Genomic DNA, 23,190 nt, shown 5'->3' on the forward strand with positions numbered 1-23,190 from the left:
TTTCGGAGCAAGTTTGCTCTTCATCTTGCAATCCCTCCCCAAACTTTACCTGGAATTAAATGCCACCATCCTCGTTTCTCTCTCTCTGAGCTGAGATTTACAGCAGCCTCCTGAAATGACCCCTGGCTGTCAGAGATGTGCCTGGAAATGTAATTAGAGACAAATCCCCTCAGCCTCAGGGCCAGGAGAGGGATGGCTGATCTCCAGGGACCCAAGAGGTGGCCGGACGCTCACAACCTGTGCACCTGCTGGCCTGCCACCCCCGGCAGGTGGTTTATTGCAGGCTGATCTTGAAAGCCGTCCTTCCGAGATTTTTGTCATTTCTATGAAGTGCTTCAGCCTGCTCTGGGCTAGGGAAGAGCAAACTTCCAAGTGCCTTCACGTTAACAGATTTTCCCAGTGGACCACAATTCACGGAGGATGCTGCTGACGGACCAAGCTTGGAGCGCGATCGATGGGACAAGGTAATTAGCTGTGGGTCAGTGGTGAAGGGAAGGACGTGGTGAGCGTGTGTGGCTGCTGACTCTCAGACTGTTTGATGTTGGAGCAGCACTCCTCCTGCAAAACTGCGCCCAGGCTGTCTTCCCCAGAGCACCAGCTGCAAAGCCTTTTTTGGTGAAAGAGGGAAATAGCGCATGTGGTCAGGGTCAGGCAGTAGAACATCTGCTTAGACAGAGCACTCTCTGAGTGTGCTCCTCCAGGGAAGAGGGAATTAGATTTAACTGCCATTTCGCATCCCTAAGGGGTGGAACTGTGAAAAGACTCTGCGTCCCCCTTGTAATTACTGCATATTTAGACCACGGCAAATTTTAAAATAGGGTTATTAATCAAAAGTGGCTCATTATTTTCATTAGGGCGTGCAATCTGTGCTTTGCTAACTCAGATCAGAACCCGACGGCATGTTTAAAGGATCTGGCCCAAGGAGTTCTAATGGGTTAAGTAAGCATCAGAGGGATGTTCCTGGTTCCGCCCCGCCTGTTGGTTTCCTTGAAGCCAGGGAGCATTTGGAGGATGGTTTCTAATGGGATCTCCCTGATACCCAAGTCACTTTATTAAAGAGCTGTGCTGGCCAGTGGGGGAAACCTTTGAATTTATTTGTGCCCATAGTACACTAGTATAGAACTGCATAGTGAGAAGTACATTTTATTCCACATAAGTCTCAGTCATTCTTCACTAATTTGTACTGGTGAGCAGAGGAGCTATGACTTTCAATATGTCATTCTTCTGGTCTCAAGTAGATCCCAGTCATGGGAGAGAGCAATGTAATGAACACTTTCTGTTTTTTGCTTATTGACACAGCGCCCTTTCTGGAAAGGTTATCTCTGCTTCGTCACCATAGTCAGCTCTCAGTGGACCAGCCTTGTTAGGACATGATCCTGCGGCCTTTTCCATGGCTAATTGTTCAGTCATGAGCACCCGATTCTAGTTGTGCAAATAAATCATTTTCCTAAGAATTGTGGAAAACAAGAAATCATCTAAAGTAATAAAAGTCCCACATCTATTGATTCAATGCATAGTAAATGGATTATATTCAAGAATGTCAGCATTCTTTTTAAAAAAATATATATTTTATTGATTTTTTTTACAGAGAGGAAGGGAGAAGGATAGAGAATTAGAAACATTGTTGAGAGAGAAACATTGATCAGTTGCCTCCTGCACACCTCCTACTGGGCATGTGCCTGCAACCAAGGTACATGCCCTTGACAGGAATCAAACCTGGGAACTTTCAGTCCATAGGCCGTTGCTCTATCCACTGAGCCAAACCAGATAGGGCTGTCAGTACTTTTTTAAATTCTTTTTTAATCTTTTCAAATAATCTACAGCTTACTTTGCAGTTCTTATAGCTATAACATCTTCACCACTGAATATTATCCCTTTTTAATAAAAAGAGGGCTAAATTCAAGTTAGCCTTATTTTATACCTACACTTTCAAATATTTAAAAACTTCCGATGGATAGCTACTATTTTTTTTTTTCCATTTAAGGGAAGGACCTAATTCTTGGGAAATCCATTTGAGTCTCCAAAAGGAAGTTTGGGTGTATGGTTTAGATGAAACATTATGGCTAAAGAATTCTGCAGAATGTCCTTGGCTGAAGACAGGACTCAAGAGGAGGAAATGAGGAAAATTATAATTAAGCTTTTATTCAGTTGATTCAGATATTGGTCCATTGGCAAGAAAGGTGAGGCCATTGTATTCTCCTGACTTTGATTGCCAGAGAGACTCTTGTCTACACTAGAGGTATGATTCTGGTTGAGTTCTGTGAGAGGCAATTCTTATTCATCCCTTTGCACTCCGAACCATTCTGGACATTGGCTACCAGCTACTCGACGCTACTTTGAGGCGGAGTGCGTTGAAATAACTCAATTCCCCGTAATCACTAATAAACTGCAATGTCCCCTGAGAGGGGACAGCGGAGTGCAAAGGGCATATAAGCTCTTAGGGGAAAAGTCCTCCCAAAGTCTAAACATAAAACCTTCACTTCTTTTAAACCTCCAGCTTAAGTAATAATTACTCAAGTCAGTGTATACTTTTCCTGAGTAACTTACTTCTCAGCTGAGATTATTAGACCTAGTCAGTAAAAATACATGATGCTCAATGGAATCTGAATGTTAGATAAGTAGTGAGTAGTTTTGTAACATAAGAATGGTAATATAATATTTGTTCTATGTACGGGACATGCTTATACTTAAAATTTATTTGTATTGATCTGAAATTAGTCTTTAATTGTGCATCTTATATTTTACCTGGCAACCCTAACCACACTGCAACAGATAAAATCACATGTAACTAAAGGATGAGCTGAATCTTATTCTGAAATGGAGTTGGAGATGTCAAAAGGAAGAAATGGAAGTTTCTTATTGCTCCCTGTAGCTAAGAGAGTTATAGAGATTAAACCAGGGGCTCCTAAAACTAGTCTGCATCTATAACAACATTTATACTGCTTCATAGCAGAATGAGAAGAAAAAAAAAAGATCATGTGATATTTTATGAAATTTAAGTATACTTAATTTTTAATAATGATTGTTTACTTTGAATTTTTTTCTTTATCATTAAAAATATTTTTCCTTCATAAAATGATAATAATAGTCAGTAGGATGCCATTGCTTTGGTGAATGGTTTCATGTCCTTATTGTGTCAAACCAAAAATTGGCAATATTATGTCAGCGCCAATACATTTTGTTTAAATACATCTGAGAACCCTGAAATCAGGAACCACTGGATTAAATCTTTGTTTGCTTTGTTAATCCTTACCTGAGAATATTTTTTCATTGATTTTTGGAGACAGTGGAAGGGAGGGAGGGAGGAGAGAAGGAGAGAGAGAGAGAGAGAAAGAGAAAGAAAGAGAGAGAGTGACAGAAACATAAACTTGCAAACCAGGTATGTGTCCTGATCCGGAATTGAGCCTTTGGTGTATGCCAACACTCTAACCACATAGCAACACTGGCCAGGGCCACAGGATTTAAAAACAAAAACAAACAAACAAAAAAATATTACTAAAATAAGTGACATGGTTTTAGTAAATAGACCCAAATCAGGAATACCACATATTCAGTATCTGTGAGCTGCTGGGTGAGGCAAGGCTGCCTGCCTTCAAAAGACGAGGCTCTGCTACCATATCCTGTTGAGAGATGGAAGAAAAATAAAGGTCATGTGAAAAGAGCAAAACAGCATTTGACTGTGTTCCTTTCTATTAATAATATTTTTATTCCTCTCACCCAAATACCATCCTCTCAAGTCCTTACGGATTCCATTTGTCTTTGACTCACATAAGAGCCCTCTCTCCTGCACGACAGAAGGAAGTAGCAATGTACTGGGCTTCAGCCTATGACGTGGTCTTTTTTCCTGGGACGTTTTTATTGTTTGGCTTTAGAAACAAGATTAAAGGCCACTCTCTGGCTCCTTATCCATTACTGTTTAACAAACGGCCTCCACACTTAGTAGTTTAAAATGACACGCACTTACTATCTCACAGTTTTTGTGGTTTTCTGACTCAGGGTCTCTCACAAAGCTTCAATCAAGTGGTCAGCCAGGCTGAGGTTTCACCTGAGGTCTCACTGGGAAAGGATCCACTGCCAAGCTCCCTCAGTGGTGGTTGGCAGAATTCACTTCCTCATGGGTTGTTGGGCTAAGCTCAGCATGTCCTCTCTGGGTGTTGGCTGGTAGTCATCCTCAAAATGATAATTCTGTGAGAGGTCAAAGACAATATATTTTTAAAAGAAGTGGCATTATAATAATGTCACTGTCTTGTGGGATTCTCCAATATGGCAGCTGGCATTGTGAGAGCCAGCAGGAGACAGTCTGTTAGCAACATGAAAGTTACTGTCTTTTCTAACCTAGTCACAGAAGTGATTTCCCATCACCTATGCTGTATCCTATTAAGGGAAAGTCATGACATCCACGCACACTCAGGGAAAAGTAATTATACCATAACTAGTAGCCTGGTGCATAAAATTTGTGCACAGGATGGGAGGGTATCCTTCACCCCAGTATGCACCCTCTCTAATATGGGACCCCTTGGGGGATGTCCAGCTGATTTAGGCTAAGCTGGCAGACAGACTTCCCTCTTGCAATCTGAGACTGCTGGCTCCTAACAGCTCACCTGCCTGCCTGCCTGATTGCCCCTAACCACTCTGCCTGCTGGCCTTTTTGCACCTAAATCCACCCCCCCCCCCCCCCCCCCGCTGGGCTGATTGCCTACAACTGCTCCCCCACCAGTCTGATCACTCCCAACTGCCCTCGCCTCCTGGCCTGATTGCCCCTAACCACCTCTGCCTCAGCCCCGCCACCATGGCTTTGTCCAGAAGGACATCTAGAAGGTCTCCCAGTCTAATTAGCATATTACCCTTTTATTAGTATAGATGTCAATGACCGAATGTGGGTGCCATTGAGGCACCATTTTAGACAAATTTCCCATTCTCAATCTCTCCTCCTCAATCTTATTTTTCTTATAATATCCAATACTATTTCCTTCTAATAGGTGGGTATGGAGCCCATCTCCTGTCAAAACTAATGCCATCTATAAGATATTTACCATGTCTGCTATCAACAATGTTGTAACAGGTTCACAACATTCAGTCAATCAGAAAATATTTTAAGACTATTAAATTTTAAAAATATATGCTGAATTGAAGTATTAGTGGAACAGTTCTAGACTATTAGTCATACCTTTCACAATTGCATCCTTTCTACCATTACAGATTTAGTAGGGACTTACTATCCAGTAATAAATGATTCTTTGGGTCTTTTATCTATTAAATCCTTAAAAAAATTTTCATTTCAGAAGCTGATCTTGATCTCTCCAAGGTGACAGGCTAAGTAAGGGTCATCAAGCGAGTTCCAATTTGTTATAAATTATTAGGACATGATGTCAACCCTTGGGATCATAGACTTTTTAACATGGATGCCTTAATTGTATGTACATTGCTTGTGTTAGAAAGATACATAATTTTAATGCAAGTGGTGAGCATAATCTTCCAAAGAGAACACTGTCACTGAGGGACAATTAATTAAACTTTTATATAAGTGAAAGTTTAGTAAAAGATGTTAAACACCACTATGAGATATAATTTGTGAATTATGATCTCTGATAATTACATAATTAGAATGCAAGTCTCCTTGTCATAAGAGAATTTTCTTTCATTTTGCTTTGTACTTCAAATTTTTTCCTAGAGATTAATTTAGAAACGAACACATTACAAACATTGAAAACAGAGAAAAATGTTAAATAGCCAGATACTTAATTTTCCATTTCTTTGGTGGCAGAATATGTATAGTTTAGTTTAACTTGCCCATGCATGGAAATCATTTTATTTAACAGCACAATAAACATTTATAGGAAACATTAATATTGTATTACAAAGTTAAATTATTATTATATCACTTCTTTTAAAAATATATTGGCTTTGACCTCCCATGGAATTACCATTTTCAGAACAAAAGAAATACTAAATCCTTAATATATGGAAGCAGATATCTAGAAGCAGATCAGTCTTACTTAGAGTTTTAGAGGTAAAGCTAAAAAGAAAAAAAAGACATTATTTACAGCTTTAGAACAATTAATATACTTTTATAATGAAAGAAAATGTGCATTGATTCTGTAGATTATTTATTTCAGTCATTCAACTCAATTCACTCAAACCAGTTGCTTGAGTGAATTAAAAATGATTTTAACTGAATCGATGAATAAAGTCTACCAAATTCTGCATTATACCTTTTATAAATTTGGGGATAAAAAGTTTAAAATAAAGAATCCTTACATTAGATTTCTATTAATTATTTATAATATATTTGCTTTGTACCATGATTTATCAATGTCTTATGTTGGAGGATAAGCCACAATTAATCAGAATTATTGGAAAAGTTGTCCTTAACTGAAATAGTTATCTAGCTTAAGACTCACCAGAAAAGACTTTTTGTTTCAAGTTCTGTTATGAAAAATATGACTGCAATTAATTTATTTGAAAAGTCCATATTAAGCATCTAGCATATTCTAGGTACTTGTCCAGGCACTAAGGATATAAGGGAAAACAAACTAGGCAAGAGTCCCTATCTTTAGCAAGGTGACACCCTGGAGAGAAAGACAACAATAAATGTAACCAATTACATAGTTATTTTATTTTATTCTTTTTAAAATGGGGCTAGGTCATGGTAAGGAGAATCTTCCCTGGGCAAGCACTGGGTTGCTGTATTAAATATTGTGGTCAGGGTAGAAGCCTCATTGAAGAGCTGTCCTTTCACCAAAGTACTTCCTTATGGAGGTGCTAGAGCAAACTATGCAGATGGATATTGCGGACAAGAACATTCTAGCAACAGAGGTGGCAAGGCCAAGACCTTCAAGTGGAAGTGTGCAAAGGGTCAGTGTGGGAGCTTACCTTCATTATATTGCATAGGATGGCCATGATGGGACTGTAGTTTAATGACCAAGGGTTTTAGAGAGCTTCAAGGTAATTCAAACATGAATGTTCCTGATTCAGGCCTGTGCATTGGGAAGTTTGCAATGTTGGGGTTGAATTTATACCAGCATCCTATACTTCCCACATGCTGATAATTTTAAAGAATCCAAAAAAGAATGTGGTGTTAAATATTGCCCTCCAAGTGACTAAAGTCCCCTTTATGAAATAAAAACTGAATAAATGGCATTGCTAAAGCAGTGGGGCATGAACAGATACTGTCACCATTCATAAAAGGAGGTGATTGAAAATACATCAGGTCATATGGGAGCTTCTTGGATAAGGAAGACATTGAGCTGGATATTAAATTAGTGGTGTGACTGTGAATTCAAGTGGAGGTGGTATTGCTCTTGCTCTCCCCATATCACACTTATCTACTTTAATATGAATTACTGGGTAAAGGAATGGGGTAGCCTGATTACCCCCAATGGTACTGCTTCCTGGCATTTATACCCTTAGAGAAGTCCCTGTGCCTATTATATGAGGTTGGCCTGTATGACCACTAGAATCCCAGGAAAATGATGGTATGTCACACATGAGATTAGGTTACAGAAAACATCATGGCCTCTCTCTCTCTCAATGTATTTCCCTGATTGCTCATTCAAGCCAATAGCCATGTGAGTGAACCATCTTGGTTGGAAGCTGATTCCCCAGCCTCAGTCAAGCCTTCAGAGACTGCATTCCCAGCTAACAACTTGGCTGCAATCTCATGAGAAACTCTAACCCAGAACAAAAGAAATACTAAATCCTTAATATATGGAAGCAGATATCTATGTTGTTCCTGGACACCTGACCCACAGACATTGTGTGACTTAAGTATTTTTTGTTTGAAGCCATTAAGTTTGGGATAATTTTTTAAATAGAGTGATAAACAACCAATACCAGACCAGTGCAGGTTTTGACTGTAACAGATGTATCTGGCTATAAAGTACCTGATCAGGGGGTAGTGGGGAGGGGGGTAATAGGGAGATAGGGACACATATGTAATAACTTAATAAAAAGAAAAAAGAAAAAAAAGTAACTGATCAGAAAAGTCAGAATCTCTTCTTCCTAAACTACTTAGGGCATGAGAAGAATTCGAGTAGTAACTAGAGAGATATTTCTTTTGGCTGATAAGATTTGCAGTGGAGCTAATACGATTGCTTTCCACCTGTACCAGGATACAAAGAACACCTGTGGGAAATGGTTTTAAAACAATGCAGATAACTGAGTAAAACTGAAGACCAATGGAGACACTCGAGGTCCCCATATTTCTCTAGATGAACAACACCAATAAAACAACTCAATAATAACTCCCATTTATTTAGAACCTAGTATGTTCTAGGCACTTCATGAATGATGCACAAATAATGCACTGCCTTATTTCATCCTCAAATCATTTCATGAACTAAGTGCTATTGCTCTCATTATTCATAAGAGTGAAGCAAGTGAGATTTAGTGCAGTGCCTCCAAACTAAACGCATCTTCCAAGCCTCCCTGAAAAGGCAAACATTATAGCCTCCATTTTGCAAGTAAGAAAACAGAGAATCAGAGAGAATAAGTGATTTTAAATACATCGGAAATAATTTCCTCAAGGGTGCATGGTTATTCAATGAGCCGCTGAGCTGAGGTTTGAATCTTACTCTGTATAACTTCGACCCTCACATCCTTTTTCCCAGGTCACATAGAACAAAAGCAATCTACCACCCATCAATAACAATGTTTGCTGGAAAAATATTCCTAACCTAAAAAATAGCAGTAATCATAATAATGGTGTTATGGTGACACCTGTCCTAGGCCCAGTTGGGTTTCTGTGCAGATGTGCACGATGGAGCCCCAAAGACTTGCTCTGATGAAAATATTTTGGCAATTTCTTTCCCGACTCTTGTGTGTGAATATTTTGGCCCCTAGAACAGGATGGGGGATGGGGATCAAGAATTTCTCTCGAAATGACAGAAAACGAATCATTTGCATGGGGAATGCCAGTTGGGGAGAAGGGAGCATAAGCTGCATTCGCTGCGTTCATTCCAGAGAAGGTCGCAGGATATAACAAGAAACCATCTGCTTTTTCTTTTTGTTCTCCTTTAAGAACAGCTTGTGTTTGCAACTCACAATTTAAAACAAGGTAATAACCTGCAGGACTTTGTGAAGCATGCATCACACTGTCTTTTTTTTTTTCCTTCTCATTTTTTTCCCTACTTATTTTTTTTCCCACTCTGTGTTTGCAGAAAGCAGAATGCAAAGAAGATATTTGCATGTTGCAACTTGGATAATAAAATACTTCTGACCGTGGCCCGAGTTGTCTTTTTGTGTGTTTTCTGGGCATTCCAGGATCCTGCTGAGAAATCCAGATGATAGGAATCAAAGTAATACTCACTTAGCTGTAAGAAGCACCCTGGGCTGACTCCGTGGCATGGCCACCTCCTGCTCGCTCTCGCTCTGCAGGGAAGCATTCCTGCCACCCTGCTTTATCTGCCACAGCACCTGGTAGGGACATGGAAATAGCTATTTTGAGGGGGGAAGATGGGAGCAGTTTTAAATGTTTACTCTTCTCATTAGCATTCATCTCCAGTGCTTTGATGTGTGTGCCTCCCTCCCCTGCCCAAGTTTTCTTAATGATTCAGACTCTCCCACTGCTGAAGTGCAAACTAGGGAGAGCTTACTGCGGGAAAGAAGATGGAGGGGCTCCTGGGGTTTCCCGGGGAAAGGGCCTTAAAGATCTTTGGCAGTGGGCAATCAGATGATATCGCAGTGGTTCCCATCGCTTAGTCTTTTCAGATGAGAATCCTGGATCCTCCACTTACAAGCTCTGTGACCTTAGATCCATTGCTAAACTTCTCTGAGCCTTAGATCTCTTGCCTACTACATGGGGATAAAATAGTGCCCACCTGGAAGGTTGCTATGAAGGGGAATTTATTACAAGGTGCCCAGGATAGTATCTTAAACACAGGAAGCACTAAGGGGAAAAAACAGCACGTAAGGCAGGAAATTTCCAAAATTTAATAACACCGTATTAAGTTTTCTCTCACAAGGCAGAACCTCTGCACACATGGTGGTGAGATTCACATAAATTAAAAAATATGTGCATAGATATGCATATATATACTGAGTGGCCAGATTATTATGATCTCTGAATGCATAATAATCTGGTCACTCAGTGTATATCCTATATAATAAAAGGCTAATATGCAAATTGTCCCCTTACCCAGGAATTTGACCAAAAGGCAGGCTGGCCAATTGCCCATATTCCCTCCCCCTGGCCAGGTTGACTGAACCCCACCCATGCACAAATTAATGCACCGGGCCTCTAATATATATATTATGATCTGTGAACGGATATTAATCTGGCCACTCAGTGTATATAGTCATATGTAATTACACATAAAATTCATTAAGCACCTCTCAAGTGAGGATTGTAAGGTCTACCCGAGGGTCTCTGGAGCCAGATAAATCCTTGCTGGGGGCTGTCCTGTGCATTGTAGAGGGTTTAGCAGCATCTCTGGCCTCCATCCCCTCAGTGCCAGGAGACTATCCCTGCTCTGTCATAACCTTAAATGCCCAGATATTTTCAAGTGTTTGCTGGGGGTCAAAGCTGCCTCTGCTATCAGCAATCTAGTTGATCTCACCCACCTTTAAAATCGCTGGCATATGCCATCCTAAGTTCTGATGAGAAAAAAGCAAGAAATATATGAGGCTTCACAGAACAAAAGGCCTGCTGGTCCTGTCTGCACTTGGACTTCAGGGAACAGATTCAAACTTCACTCCTTATATGGATGCCCAGTAAGTGCCCATGAGCTATGGTTATTGGGAAGGAATGATTTCAAACTCCTTAAGCTCTCAATTTCCTGTTTCTTTGTATGTGATCCCTTTAAATTAAAATGTTCTCTTTTTAGTTGGTTGTAGATGGTGTGGCTCAGGCCCGTATACCACACGAGGGGACTCATCTTTAGAATTGGAGGTTCCTGGGGAAAACTTCAGGGTTAAAATTATTTTGGGGGTGATTTTGATTTTTTTAATGTTTTGATGCTGCATTTTGGAAGTGGCTGCAAAGCCTTATCAGTTCCTGGGTATTGGTGCCACATTCACTAGCCTGTTCTGGAGATTTAAAAAAATTAATCATCAAGCTACTGGCTGTCAGGTATTTTAAATTATTTTATTTATGTCTTTCATCTATATTTGAAATTATTAATAGATTCTTCCATCAACCTCAACAAATATAGATGCATATTTTCATTTCCTCTTGTTTTTAAAAGTTCAGATGTATCATCTTCTGCAATGTGAACAATACCCAATTATGGTCAAGATGGTAAAGTGTGTTCATACTGTGCTTCTGTCTCTCAGCTGCAAGAGCTTAGCGATGCTAGATAAAATATCAGATGGGAATTACCAAACAAGACAGAGCTGTGCTCGGGATCTGGATGTGCATTTTCTCAAGGTTTGAAGCAAACAGCGCCGGTGGGGAGGACACTGCCTGCAGCTCAGGGAGCCAGGATCACTGGGAGGGAGGGAGAAAACCAGAGGCTTGCTGCTGCTTGGAGGCTAGGACTGGGTGGGGCTACTCTGCAAAGGAACTAACTTTCAGGAAGCTAAAAAGCTAGGGCAATAGGAGGCCACCCTCTCAACACTGCAATCGAAAAGTGAACAAAACCACCCCTCACTCAGTGACTGGACATGAGACATCCTCTGTCTCCACACACCTGAAATCTCAATTGCTATTGAAAGACCAATGCTAGATTGGAGATTCAGAGAGTTAGGTAAAGGCATAGACAAATTGTGTGTGTGTGTGTGTGTGTGTGTGTGTGTGTGTGTGTATGTATGTGTGTGATATCATGGATGAAAAGTAAAAACAAACAAACAAATAAAAACTCAAAGACAAAGACAATAAATAGCATGAAGGTTATCAAAGGAAAAGGAGGGGAGGTAGAAACGGATCTAGGGGAGATAAGTAATGATGGTAAAAGACTTGGCTTGGTGGTAAAAAACAATGCAATGTACAGATGATGTATTATAGAATTGTACACCTGAAACATATATAATTTTATTAACCAAAGTCATCCTGATAAATTTAAAATAGAGAAAAAAGAACCTATTCCATGCAAAGATTGTGCATGCATGCCCAGTAAGTGTAGATGTGCTCAATCAGAATGGTTTGCAAACCAAGCACATGAAGCTCTCTAATGCAAAGGAACCTGAAACATCAAGTTGGATCAATCACAGAATCCATCAGGACAAGACTGGTGCAAGGCAAATATTGCTTCCCGAGTGTGTAACATGACCCTCTATCACACCTTGGCCTTGTACACAGATGTTTTATGGTATGTTTAAGAAACTCAAATATAACTACAGAAATGGCATCCGTAAGAAAAAACTATAAAAACAAGAAATAAGAAACATGGAAGTCAAATAGAAATTGTAGAAATGACTTTATTTGGCATTTTGAAAAGGACTGAATTCTAGAATGGACATTGTCAGAAAAAGAATGTTTGTTACCAACATAATACTGAGAATTTACCATGATCAAGAACAAAGAGGTGTTCAAAAGACCAGTTTGAAGTCATGAAGGCTGAGAGGTTCCAACTTAGGAATGTTGTAGGGTAATTTTAAAAAACAAAGTATTGCTACTTATACAGATATAAAATAAACACATGTTAAAGGTTCATTTAACTTGTTCTTAATTAAGGAATCTGTAAAGTATTACAGTTGGTGTGAAGAAACATCAAAGAAAGGAAAATGTATATTGAGAAAAGGAATGTTGAAATCAATTTACCAATAGAGGATACTGTGACAAGCTTTTTCTATTATGTATATGTATACTTTTTCTATTATGTATATGTATACTATTTTCTATATGTATACTTGGAACCTCCATGAATTAGCATTTTCATGAATATGGAAAGCTTTCTTTGCATTTCTGTCAGTCATTTATAGTTTGTAGAGTTTGTAAAATTGCTCAAAAATAATGAAAGACTAGAATCTCACAACCCAGAGGAATACTCTCTAAGCCAGGGGTTGACACATTATGGTCTCGGCTGGCCTCCACTTTCACTGGAAACAGCCACGCCCATCGTTCGCATAGTGTCTGTGGCTGCTTCCACAGGACAATGACAGCTTCCAGTGGTTGTCACAGAAACCACATGGCCCATGAAGCCGGAAACATTTACTATCAGATAAGCTTTGTCACATTCTGTTCTAAACCGTGCAGTTTTTCGATGAAGCACATTCTCTCAATATGAATAACAGAGTTCTGAAAGCAAAGGATGGGAGAATGATACAGAAGCAATATTCAAAAGAATTGAGTGAATTGTTTCTCTAGAATCGGAGCAAGACATGAATCTTTAAACCAGTATCTCATTCTGATGATGGATACAAAAATTAGATTCACCTTAACACATAATAGAAAAAGTGCAAATATTAACAGAGGCAGGAAAAAAAATGAAGGAAAGAAAGAGTGGTAAAGGAAAACAACTATTAAATGATAGAGTTAAATTCTGAATTGGAAATATCATGGAGGAATATTTTATTTGCATTATTTGATCTAACCTTTATAATTATTTCAGAAGCAGGTACTGATATTACCATGAATTTTCAGCAATCAAGAAATTGAAATGAAAGTCACACAGCTAATAACTGATAGAGCAAAGGTTTGAACTCAGGCCTTCTGGGTCAAGAAATACCGAGATTTGCCCATTCTGCTCCGCTACCTTGTTATTCTAACAGAATAGATTTTTTTAAGGGTGAGTAGCACCATCAGTCCTCAGTTAGGATTTACAGAACGATGTCAACAGCATATGCAAAGACTCTGGCTGGAGAGAGGCTGCCAAGACTCAAGACTTGCAAAAATAGTGACAGCTGGAGAATGGACAGAAGGAGGATGGTGGAAGATGCGGATGCAGACCAGGTGAGGTCTGCAGGCTTTGTGGACTGTGCTGAGGACCTCACATTATAACTAACAGCAACTAGAAGAGACTGAAGTTTTAAAAATAATGAGAGGGTGTATGACTTGTTCTGCTTTGCGTTTTCAAAGAGCCTTTGGATGGCAGTGTGAAGAATGGATTGAATCTGGGCCAGAATGGATGTGGGGAGACAATTAGGAAGCTGCTGATTTATAAAAGCCAAGAATACCCAAAGGACACAGCTACCCAAATGATGATAAGAACTTGTCCCATTCAAACAGAAAGTGGCGCCATTATTTCCACATGGAATCTTGGTCCCTTTCTCTGCCTTGTCCTCTCATTTATATTCTTCAGTATTTGGCCTAATTAGCAGGAGGAATAAACTTCTATTATTGTTCTGAGTGCCTGAATTCCCAAGGTGTTGGAACAAGATGCTATAATGGAATCTCTTTGTTCTTCTTTGATTGAGCTTTGTGCTTCTTATCTCCAGTATAGCACTTTTCTCATTGAATCATAATGTCCAAATTACTCCACCCTTCCACTAAAGCTGCCCTTTGAGAAGGAAGTCTTTGTCTTACTTACCTTTGCACCTCACTGCCTTCCCAAAATAGTCATTCAATGTAAGTGGGTGCCTACCTGAATGGGATTCAATTATGTGAAACAGATCAGTTTCTCCTGCCAAGTTTAGCAACCCTTTTTATTTACATGTTTCTAGGCTAACGCTAATTCCCAGGCTCCTTAGGAATTAAAACCTACCACAATAACCCTATTATACACTTAGGTCAATAGTGTTTTTTACAAAAAATAAAGAGGCATTTATAAGTATTTTGAATAGCACAAATGCACTTGAAGCCTGCTATTGATATCACCTCAGTACCCTTTGATACAGTAATAATAGCACTTATCCAGTGTCCCACTCCATGGACTCTAGAAATAAGTGTTATTTATATATTCCCTCCACAACTTGTTTTCTCTGTGGCCTGTCAACACCTCTCTGTATCTCAATAGCCTCATACCTAAAACAGAATTTTTATCCACCTTTGGCCAGTTTTACAAGGAAAAGTGGAAAAATGTAAGGAATGCTCAGCACATAATAGGTGCAAGATATTAAAACCCTTTCTATTATTTTTGTGTTTTCACCTATTTTTAAATAAAATATATTTGGCCTAAAATATTAGTTTTAGGTGTATATCATAGTGATTCAGGATTTATAGACCTTATGATGTAATCACCACTATTTTTTTTTTTTTTTTGTCTGCATGTCTCCATCATGCCACGGATTATCTAATTGGCTATATCTCCTTTTTAATTCCCTGAACTTGCATTATTGAATCTCTTATATTTGCTCATATTTTGCTTGTTATGGGTCTAGATTTCATCGTCTGCAAGTCTGCAGATAGTATAGAACTTCTTCCTTCCCCTTCTCTGTTATATCAGATGCTGTGTTGTCCAGGGAAACTGGGCAGTGCCAACACTTTGAAGAGCTGCAAATAAAAAGCCTGTTATTCTCTCATTCCTGGTTTTGCTTTGTAGGGCTGGAGTGTCTGAATTTAGGATGGGCAGATGCATTTATTATTCCCTCCTTCCCCCTTCCCCACTCTGAACTTACTTTAATTGTCCACTTTGCATGGGAATCCACTTCCCCCATATAATTTTAGTTTGAGTTCTAAGTGAGAATTTCTCACATTCAAATTTCCAGTAGCAATTTTGCACACCTGTGCAGCTTTCAAGTGTCCTATGAACATCTTTTAAGGTAAACACACATTCCAGAAGAAGTTGGAACAAAAAGATAGGAAATTCTAAGGTAGAGGGAGTGAGTCCTTCCAAGTCCTTAACAGGACAGTCTGGGACCAAAATGGGCTTCCAGAAACCTGCTCACAAGGGCAGGGGCTGCTGGTGCACTCATTTCAACTTAGCATTGCCACCCAAGCAGAAAGAATCTATTAAAATGTTTCTGATAACATTATCTCACAGGCTTGGTTCAAACAGAGGAGAAAGAGTGCTTTCTACTTCTGGTTAACACCAACGTAGGATCCAGGAGACATTCTGCCAGGGCTGCTCACTGAAATTGCCTGGGAAGGTTTCTCAAACTGGAATCTGTACGCCAACCTTAGAGGCCCGTGGAAATGCCATTTCTGGTTCAGTGGTCTGGCCTCAGAAGCTCATGTCCAACACTTGTAAGAATCTGCCTGATGGCTTCCATGCTGCTGGCCTGCAGTGTGTGAAGACTTCCCCTCCCTGTCCTGCCCACCTCTTATGACCCACCAGGTGATGCCCAGGCACAACCTGATTGGAAAAGTGTATTACAGTGACATCTGGATATAAGGGACTAATGCCAACGAGGAAGTGTCCATTAAAGCCAAAAGTCTGTTACAAAGTAGGTTTTCCAAATGAATATGTTAAAAATTTGACAAGTTAGTTTACCTGGTTTTACTTATGTGGGCATGCTTGTGTAATTCAAATTTAGTATGTATGAAAAGTTTAATGTCACAGAAAAGTTTTCTCTACGTATTACTGTAATTTTAAATGTATGCTGAATAGGTCTAGTAAATGTGTGCATTCACAAGTCACTGTGAGTAAACAAATGCACATGACTGGGTGTGGCTTAATGTAGAGGGGAACATGGCCAGCACCTTAAAACTGCTGTAGAAAGTCACACCCATCCCACAACAGAACCACTTATTACCACACTTGATGCAGTGTGATCACCTGCTAATCATTCACCAAACATTGTTTATGACTCTTGGATTTAAGTATGTAGACTATAGTTATCCTATATAATAAAAGTCTAATATGATGTGTCCATTCATCCATTCATCCATTAATCATTCAAAGCATAATATGCTAATGATATGCCAAGGTCACTCAACCACTTGCTATGATGTGCACTGAACATGAGGGGGCAGATGTTCTGACTGGAAGGTTGGCTTGCTGCTGAGGTCTAGCTGATAGGGACTGAGTGAGATGGGATGGACATGCCCTGGAGCTCTTCTGTGGTCTCTCCCTGGCTGGCAAACCTCCTGCATCCCTTCCCAGCCCTGATCATGTACAGGTGGGGTTCCTTGGCCTAGCCTGTGCTCTCTTGCGATCTGGGACCCTTCAGGGGGGTGCATTGACTGTCAGGTAGTTCCATATATATAATAAAAGCCTAAGCAGTGGTTGGCAAACTTATTAGTGAACAGAGCCAAATATCAACAGTACCATGTTTGAGATTTCTTTTGAGAGCCAAATTTTTTAAACTTAAACTTTTTTTAATGCCACTTCTTCAAAATACCACTCGCCCAGGCAGTGGTATTTTGTAGAAGAGCCACACTCAAGGGGCTAAAGAGCCGCATGTGGCTCTCGAGCCACAGTTTGCAGACCATGGTCTAAGTGACCATTATGGCAAAACGACAGGAATGACCAGTCACTATGATGTACACTGACCAGCAGGGGCCAGATGCCTAATGTAGAGCTGCCCCTTTGTGGTCAGTGTACTCCCACAGGGGGCGTGTTGCTCAGCGAGGAGCCAGGCTCACAGCTGGCAAGCACAGTGATGGTGGTGGAAGTCTCTCTTGCATCCACTGCAGTGCTAAGGAGCAGCAAGCTGATCAGTAAGGAGTGAGCATGCTGGAGGTAAGGAGCAAGGGGTCCCAGACTGTGATAGGGACCCCAGACTGTGAGGGGGCGCAGGCTGGGATGAGGGACCTTCTCCTCAGCACTGGGCCTCTAGTAGATATATAATATTTATTTATGTTGGCAAAATTACTATAGTGTCCCCCCCCCCCTCAAACATATGGTCTATTTTCTAAAATGTGTTAAAAATAACAGTGGTTTAATAACAAAAATATAACCTTTTAATTTAATTATAAATAAATCTTGGTTAAAAGTATTTTAAAATTAGCAGAATTTTAATTTTCACATATGGAACTGAAAATTTTGTCAGTTAAATCTGAAGTCCTTTAAATTGAGGTCTACAAAATCGAGGGTTTACTGTAATGTTCTAGGGATGCCATAACAAATTGCCACAAATTAGGTGTCCTGGAACAACAGATATGTGTTCTCTAAGTGTTTTAGAGGTCAGTAGGCCAGGACTCCCTCCAGAGGCTCTAGGGTGGTTCCACTCTTTGCCTCTTCCAGCTTCCTGGGTTGTCAGCATTCCCTGGCTTGTGGTTGTTCACACTCCTCTCTTCCTCTGTCTTCTCCTCTCCATGTCTTTCCTGGGAATATTTATTTTAAAGACAATTGTCATTGTGAAGGAATTAAAGCAGAATTAGGTAGACAGGGTAAAAGGTGGAAGAAAGAGGTATCATGGAGCTAGCTGAAGCCACAAAATGCTTAACAAGAAAACGGGGCAGCAGAAAAATAGGGTACTTTGAAACAAGGATGTTTTTCTTGCAATTTGTATGACCCATTGACAGTAAAAAACAAAGCATTGTAAAAGGCCAGGAACCGATCAGATCAGTGAGCAGCATAGATAGACAAAGAGTAGGTCTTTAGCAGATATAAGGGGAAGAGCAGAATGCTTTGGGGGCAACCCATTTGGGTTCCCTCCCTGAGCAGAGAGCCTGTGTTTGCTTGCAACTAATTCCTGCCTTGTTTGAACTCCTCTGGTCCACGGCTTCATTCTTTGATTCTGTGAGACATGACCCTGGGAAGAATTTCTGCTCACTGGTTCTGGTATCAGTAGGATACAAGGCTGTATTAGAGTTCTCTAGAGAGACAGAACCAATAGGGGATCTATCTATATCATATATCTATATCTATATCTATATCTATATCTATATCTATATCTATATCTATATCTATATCTATCTAAACTATATCTATTTATATTTATATCTATATTTATCTCTCTATATCTATAATCTATCCATATCTATATCATCTATCTATCTATCTATCTATCTATCTATCATCTATCTATCTATCTATCTATCTATCTATCTATCTATCTATATTTCTATCTTGGTTACATCTTTTAACTATAATTTGCTTATCTAATCTAATAAAAGGGTAATATGAAAATTAACTGTCATCCACGACAAAGATGGCAGCACCCATAGCAGCCAGGGTGGGATGCTGGGGTTGTTACCCTGGCGACTACGCCAGTATCCCATGCTGTGGACAGAATGCAGGGCTGCTTGACTAGGGCATGTTCCTAGTGGCCGCCACATGGCTCAGGGCACACCCCCAGTCAGGGGCTGCTGGGCTCCTTGCAGCTCAGGGCATGCTTCCAGCTCAGCAGACACAACATAGGGTGTCCTCTGCACATGAGTTGTAGGGGAAACATCTTTTCTGATTGCTCATTAGCTAAGCTCCCTGTACGTTGCCACTTATAGGTCTTTGTAACTGGATAATAAGAATCCAAGAAGGTGATCTAGGGTTTTTCCACCACACTCCTGGAGGAAAAAAAACTAAGGTCTGCTGCTGGAGGGACTAAGAAATGTCATATTCTGTCCTAGCCAGTTTGGTTCAGTGGATAGAGCCTTGGCCTGCTGACCGGAGAGTCTTGGTTTGATTCTGATCAAGGACATGTACATAGGTTGCAGGCTCCTCCCTGGACAGGGCCCTACTCAGGGTTTACGCAGAAGGCAATCAATTGAAGTGTCCCTCTCACATCGATGCTTCTCTTTGTCTTTCCCTCTCTCTTCCAAGCTCTCTAAAAATCAATGGAACCATATCCTCAGGTGAGAAAGAAAGAAAGAGAGAAAGAGAGAGAGAGAGAGAGAGGGAGAGAGAGAGAGAGAGAGAGAGAGAGAGAGAGAGAGAGAGAAGGAGGGAGGGAGGAAGGGAGGGAGGGAGGGAGGAAGGAAGGAAGGAAGGAAGAAAAAGAAAGGTCATAGCCTATGAAAGACAAATCTTGAGAATGCCTAAAGAAAGTTGTCATTTTTTTGTGATGAAGGGACTGGAGTCTGTGTTGATGAAAACACCTTGGCAGCAGTAACAGTGGCAGCAGCAGTGGGGTAATGGGGCTGGTGCCTTCCCCTGATCAGCCCAGTCACCTCCCATAGAGGGAAGCAGACTGATGCTTAGGGGAGCGGGCCTAAGCCATCAGTAGGGCATACCCTGAGGGCTCCCAGTCTATGAGAGGAGGCAGGCTGGGCTGAGGAACCCCCCACCCACCCAGTGCATGGATTTTGTGCACCAGGCCTCTAGTAATTATATATGCTGCTCACATCAGTAAAGACACTTTTTCCACTAAGGTCACATTCACAGGTTCTGGGAGGTTAGGATATGTACATATATCTTAGGGGCACTATTTAGGCCCCCACCCCCACCCCATGACCTGATAACCTTCACAATGTCCCATTCAAGCTAGAGATCCTACAATTCTAAATAGGAAAACTGTGCATTTTAGTATCACCCTTAATGTAGAAATGAGGATGTTTTGCCCTTTTAGAATATCTGTTGTGAGGATGTCGTTAGGGGACAAGGGGAAACTGGAGAGAACTAGAACACATCAGTGCAAGTGTTAAATGAAAGAACCAAGTGAGCAAAGGAGGAAAGTGGAGATGTGGTTGAAAGCCAAAGACATCAGAAGTCAAGGCAACTCTAAAGAAACTGAGTATGTATATGGTTTTCATCCCAAGTCAACTTGAGTCTACCAAAACTTCTCTTAAAGGCATATGGATGCCCTGAGCATTTTGTCAAAGAGCAGTAGGTCTGAGAGAGGGTCTGAGATCTGCATGACTGATAAGCTCCCCAGTGCCTATCCTGAGACCACAGTATAAGTAACAAGGGCTTAGGCTGGAAGTTGGTAACTGAAAGATAGGAAAGCCCTTAGTTGCATTGGGCACATGCTGGTGGGAGCAGAGTCCTTCAGTCCATGAAGAATTGGAGAGAAGGCACTTCTTTTCAGCGTCTTTACAAAATTCCAGTTGAATGTTGCCAAATATCTAATTTTTTAAAAAGTATTTTTATAAAATAATTCAATATTCATGTTGGCAATGTTTTTCAAAGTTCAAAAACAACAAGCAGGATAAATACATAAAAATACATATTTAAAATGATCGCTATTGTATAAGCTCTAACGGGTTGTTCTTTTATGCCTCATTTGTACATTGAAAAGATCTGTGACTCTTTTTGTATAAAATAGTAATTATTAAAAACATTGTAATTGATAAATTGAAGGATAAAAGATGACGGACAATTTACCATTGAATATCACACTCACCTGTAGTCTGTTCTGCACAGCATGCCAATGGGGCACTGTTCAGAATACACCATGTCAGTGAGGAAATGAGACATTCCAAGGGCCATTAACTTCTCCACCAGAGATCTTGGGGATCACTGCAGTGTTATTTAGTATCGATGTTTATTTAAATCTGGTGCAAGATGGCAAATTTACTCTGCTCAGTGGTCCTCAAACTCAAACTGGCTTACATGAATGTAGCTTAATGACCCATTGACCGTCAGCTGTGGTGTTACCTTAGGAAGTAAAGAGTGAAAGGAGAGAGGGTGGCCTGGAGTAGTTGATTTTAATGTAGTATAGATATAAAGACTTTTTTGTGTGAGTGTGGGTACAACTCAGATTACCATGGTTACATCAGCTGATTTGATTGACAGTACAAATTTAAGTTGATCCTGGTAATTGGCACTCTCCTAGCTCTCTGTGGTCATAATTGGCTATGTGTTTAGATTAATGAGTCTACTCTGTTGAATCTTCTAAACAATGCTAGGTAATTTGGAGGAAATGGCTAAATGGTGTGTTTGGGTTTCCCTGGCAGAATATGGCTGCCTCTTTGTGTATAGATCTAGAACTTGAGATTTTGAAAGCTATAAACATTGGCAGAAATATGATTTCCAGAAGATGTGTAAGAAACAGTTGCTGAGGTGCAAGAAATATAGCAACTGTGTTTGCAGCTCACCATGTGAAGTTTGAGAGCCCTACCACAATATTTCCCTGTAGTGGAGTACAGAAAATATGATTTAACTAGAGGTACAGTACATGAAAATTCATGCAGTGGAGGAGGGGTATCCCTCATCCCAGCCTGCTCCCTCTCATAGTCTGGGAATCCTCAGGGGCATGAGACTACCTGGTGATCAGGGGAAGGCGATGCCCCCATCACATCTCTGCTGCTGCCACAGCCAGCAGTGCAGGCCGGCCCTGGTTACCTGAGCCTCAGGAAGCCCTGTGTGGCTGGGCAGCTGCCATTTGAGGCTTGTCTATGTCTCGGGTTGGCCTTGGGTGGTTGGGAGACTGAGGGCAGGTTCAGCCAGCTGTGTGCCTGCTGACCCCCACAGCTGAAAGGACTGGGGGATTCCAGCAAGGATAAGGGGACTGGGGGCTGCCATCTTGTGGCTATGGGTGCCACCATCTTTGTGATGGCATGATGGTGAATTCACATATTCCCACTTTATAGATAGGATTGGCAGGCAAACAAGTATCATGATATAGTCAAATAGTTCTGTGGTAAACAGTTAGACAGGTGTGAACAGAGCAAGGGTGATGGGCCAGGTACAGAAGGTCACCAAAGCCCAGGATGTCTAGCAATGGACAACTGTAGGGTGGAACCTTGCCCCCAGGGTGACCTTTCCTTCCTTAGTATTTCTATGGTCATGCAGTTTGGACCCCCTGACCTTTCCTCCCTAGAGATAACATCTAGGCCTCAGATGTATCTCAGCTCCAGGCCCAGAAACTCAGCAAAATCAGGTAAGTGACGCCAAGGCTGACCTCAGGACCAGTTGCACTGGATAATGACCCCTGGTGCCTAGCAATCTGTGGAGACCTAGACCCTGAAAGGACACACCTACAAAGCTGATGAATATTCTATTGAGACCCTCCCTTGAGACTTCTAAGATCTCCACCCTTAAAAGCTTTAAGACAGAGGACCCAGTGTGCTCTCCCTTTTGGAGCATGCCCAAGCCCCTCCCCATGCCTCTCTGCCCAGGCACATCACCTTTACCTTCCTCACTTCTGAGCTCCAAGGGTCACTCCTTTGCCTCTATAATTTGTTTTCAAAACCCATTTCTTTTATGAATTACTTCATCCACTTCTGTGATTTTCTAAATAAATGTTCTCTTATAGTTTGAGTCTTGGCTCTGAATTCTTTCTTAGCCAGAACTCAAGTACCAAGGTTGCTGAACCCAGGTCCAACCTGACCCCACTGGTCTAACACCTGGTGCTGTTCCTGCTGCCACCAATGGCTCCTAATATAGCTTTATTATGGAGAGTGTAGAGCCATTCAAAATGTTCCCAGACAACCTTGCAGAAGTACCTTCCCCATAGAAAAGAGACTGTTTGTACTCTGCAGAGCTCAGATGTGACGCAGCTCAGGATCTTTGGCTGAACTGAGAACTTTGTGAATGTGATAGGGATGTAGAAAAGGTTTGGGCTTTATGTTTTACCTTAGATTGTTGTTTTCAAGACCTATTTTTTTCTGTA

This window comes from Pipistrellus hanaki, assembly GCF_964339955.1.
Source record: "Pipistrellus hanaki genome assembly, chromosome: 6".
NCBI classification, from domain to species: domain Eukaryota; kingdom Metazoa; phylum Chordata; class Mammalia; order Chiroptera; family Vespertilionidae; genus Pipistrellus; species Pipistrellus hanaki.